Raw genomic sequence first — 4274 nt, forward strand, 5'->3', positions numbered from 1 at the left:
ATGACATCGCAGAGTTGTGGAGCGATGATGGAGTCAGCTTTGTTGAAGATGAAGTGGGGGCAGGGGTCAGAATGTGAGCCAGAGTGGATTGAGTTCATGAGGCGAATGGTGTCTTCAATGGTGATTGGGTTCCAGGAGTTGAGGTAGTTAGTTGGAGGGGTGGGATCTGAAGTGGGTGGGGTGAGTTGGTCATTGGGAGTATTCTTGAAGCTGTTGTGGATGTCGGCAATTTTGTTGTAGAAGAAGGAGGATAGCGCATCGCAGAGGTCTTGGGAGTTAGTGATGTCGTTGGATGCTGCGGAGGGGTTGGTGAATTCTTTGACGATATTGAAGAGTTCCTTGCTGTTATGAGAATTGTTGTCGAGACGGTTCTTAAGTGCTGATTTCTTGGCGGATCGGATCAGTTGGTGGTGTTTGCGGGTGGCTGTCTTGAGGGAGTCCATGTTGTCTGAAGTTGGTTCTTTTCTCCAATTCTTCTCCAGGGTGCGGCATGTCTTCTTGGATTTTTTAAGGTCATCATTGAACCAGGGAGCTTTTTTGCTGGATGATTTCGACTGGTGTTTTTTCAGGGGTGCTAGTTCGTCCGCACTGTGGGTAATCCTTTGCCTGAGGTTGGTGGCCGCTAGGTCTGGGTCCGTTGCCAGGGTGGGAATGTTTTGGCTGAGTGATGTGAGTTGTTCGGTGGAGATTTTGTTCCATTTTCTTCGGGGAATGGGTTGTAGACGGTTGTGGGTCAGGGTTGTTTTGTAGCTGAAGTGAACACAGCTATGATCCGTCCAGTGGAGGGCTGTAGTATGATCGAAGGAGATGTGCTTGCTGGAGGTGAAGATAGGGTCGAGCGTGTGTCCGGCTATGTGAGTGGGGGTGTCAACAAGTTGTTTGAGTCCGAGATTGGACAGGTTGTCCAGAAGGGTGGTGGTGTTGTTGTCGTGAATGTTGTCAAGGTGGTAGTTGAGGTCTCCTAGAAGAATGTAGTTCTCGGAGGCGAGGGCGTGCGGGCTGACGAAGTCAGTGATGTCGTCACTGAATTGAGATCGGGTGCCTGGGGGCCTGTAAATGAGTGTTCCTCTAAGTGTGGTCCTGGGGTCGGTGTGGATCTGAAAGTGGAGGTGTTCGGCGGTTGCAAGATTTGCGTCAGAGCTGGTTGCAATTTGGATGGTGTTTCTATGGACGATGGCGATGCCTCCTCCAGTTTTTTTATTGGTGCGGTCTTTTCGAATGATCTTGTAAGTGTCCGGTATGGCTATGGCAATGTCGGGGGCAGAAGATGCATTCATCCATGTTTCAGTAAGGAAGGCGATGTCAGGTGACGCAGTGTCGATTAGGTCCCAGAGTTCGGTTGCATGTCTGTGGACCGAGCGGGTGTTCAGTAGGATGCATTTCAATTCGTTGGGTTCGGAGCTGTGTGTGGAGGAAGTGTGTTTGGTGAGGGTCCTGACGCAGTTGAACTTACAGGGGAGGCAGGAGAATGGGCCGTGGGTACGTCCTGGGGTAGCTTCGCAGCAAAGTGGGGTGCGTCCGGAGTTGAGGGCGAGGAGAGTAGCGGCATCATAAGTTACTCTGGGGGGTTGGGAGCGGCATAGAGCAGGGGGACGGGCGCTGGGCGCGGTCCAGGCGCGGACGGGCGCAGACGGGCTTACCTTTGGCGCACCTTCGGCGCGGCCGCAGCGCGTGGACGCTGCGCGTTGGGACATCTGTCATTAAATGGAGAGTGGAGGGGGAGGGGCGTGGGAGGGGCAGCTGGGAGGCGGGGAGGAGCCACGGGCCACGAGCACAACAAATGGAGGAAGGGAAACTGAAACTGGGCACGAACACAATCAAGGGGACAAATAAACTTAAATAAATGCAGCGCAAATACCATACACCATAAAATTCAATGCAGCGCAATTTACAAAGTAATAAATTTGGCTAAACGATACCAGGCGCTTTCACATGACAGGCAATGGGCGCCAATACAGCGTCGAGGCGCTGGAACTGCAGGCGATGTCTGGCGCAGCGTGATGAAACACTGTCTGAAATCAGCAGGAGGGGTGAGTAGGAGGTAGGGTAGTGAGGCAGGTAGGTAGGTAGGGAAGTGAGGCAGGGAGCAACCGTCGAGGAGCGAGTCCAGCTGGTCACAGAGAGCCAGGGGAGGAGTGCTCTAACTCGGCTAGAGGGTGGGAGGGGCAGCTGGGAGGCGGGGAGGAGCCACGGGCCACGAGCACAACAAATGGAGGAAGGGAAACTAAAACTGGGCACGAACACAATCAAGGGGACAAATAAACTTAAATAAATGCAGCGCAAATACCATACACCATAAAATTCAATGCAGCGCAATTTACAAAGTAATAAATTTGGCTAAACGATACCAGGTGCTTTCACAGGACAGGCAATGGGCGCCAATACAGCGTCGAGGCGCTGGAACTGCAGGCAATGTCTGGCGCAGCGTGATGAAACACTGTCTGAAATCAGCAGGAGGGGTGAGCAGGAGGTAGGGTAGTGAGGCAGGTAGGTAGGTAGGGAAGTGAGGCAGGGAGCGACCGTCGAGGAGCGAGTCCAGCTGGTCACAGAGGGCCAGGGGAGGAGTGCTCTAACTCGGCTAGTGGGTGGGGGGGGCAGCTGGGAGGCGGGGAGGAGCCACGGGCCACGAGCACAACAAATGGAGGAAGGGAAACTGAAACTGGGCACGAACACAATCAAGGGGACAAATAAACTTAAATAATAAGCAATTTACAAAGTAATAAATTTGGCTAAACGATACCAGGCGCTTTCACAGGACAGGCAATGGGCGCCAATACAGCGTCGAGGCGCTGGAACTGCAGGCCATGTCTGGCGCAGCGTGATGAAACACTGTCTGAAATCAGCAGGAGGGGTGAGCAGGAGGTAGGCACACAGCAGTGAAAGCCCTTCTGATATTTACACTAGATTTTCATAAGTAAGGAGGTTTTTCCAAGAAACCGTCCCATGTGTATGTTCTCTCGAAAACCTCTTATTATCAGTATTATTTGCAATATCACACCGTTTCTAATATATAGAAGCAAACACCCTGAGCCTGATACTGGTGGCACCTTAAGGCTAAGCTCCAAAAATATGATGCAGTTGTAAACATGGTGTGCCTCTTTTATGAGGCTGTGCGTCAGTTTTGCGCTTCCGATGCGTCACTTTTTGTGACGCATCGGTGGCGTAAAACATGCCTCCTGGTGCGCACTATTTACAAAGTGACGCATCTAAGCAGATGCGTCACTTTGTAAACCCCTGCGCTACATTATACCTGCGTCAGGTATAATGTATGCAGTGGGGGCGTTCCCCCGCAAAAAGCCTCGTAATAGTGACGTAGTGCAATCTATGAGGTTTCACTGCGTCACTTTTAGGACGCTGCTGCGTCAAAATCTTGCGCCTACCTCACAGCAGGCGTAAGACTGACGCAAGCCCTTTCACATGGGGCTTTCCCCATGTGAAAGGACGCATTGCTGGAGTTGCGTCACTTTTGTGACACACTCCAGTAATGCGTGACTTTTGCGCTTACAGATACGTCAGAAATACTGACGTATCTGTAACTCCTTGCGACATGATGCGTCATACATTAAATATGACGCATCAATCATGTCGCAAGGAGTGCGCACTGAGAAGTGACACATCGCTGCTTTCACGCAGCGATGCGTCATTTCTCATAAATGAGGCCCGGTGTATCTTGATTTTCCAGGGAGATTCCACAACCATTTTCACAAAACCTCAATATGTGATCATCTCTTACACACAGATTCAGAAGTATTATGGACCATTATACTAAGACCAAACCACTGTTTTGGCGTGCTCCAAGTTTATCAAGCTCAAAAAAGCTGTTTCCCTTTCTTTGTAAACAACATCAGTCGAAAAAAGCAATCTTGGATTTTGTACTCTGCAAACACCAATTTTCACATCCAGACCTTCAAATGCAATTACCTTGACCTGTGCAATTTACCTAATTTTTATAGCATGCTTCATGTTTACCCACAAACACTCCTGTCTACTGAACATTATCCTTAGAATATAGACTTTTTACAAAGCCCGTTTCTCTCTCCTACTGATGACGGCACCTTGACTTAATTAATTGCCTCCAACGCTTCTCATATGTGCAAAAATTAATTGTTCCTTTAGAATCGTATTGTTTTACACTAATATTACTTTCAGTGCATATTGCAACAGGTATGTCTGGATTATATCTGTTTATTTATTTGTATTTATTTATTTAAGAGGTTTTATGTAGCGCTGGTTTCACCCTGAGATATCAGAGCGCTTTACATTGAAATGAAGAT

Source organism: Lissotriton helveticus, chromosome 2_1, assembly GCF_964261635.1.
Source record: "Lissotriton helveticus chromosome 2_1, aLisHel1.1, whole genome shotgun sequence".
NCBI lineage: Eukaryota > Metazoa > Chordata > Amphibia > Caudata > Salamandridae > Lissotriton > Lissotriton helveticus.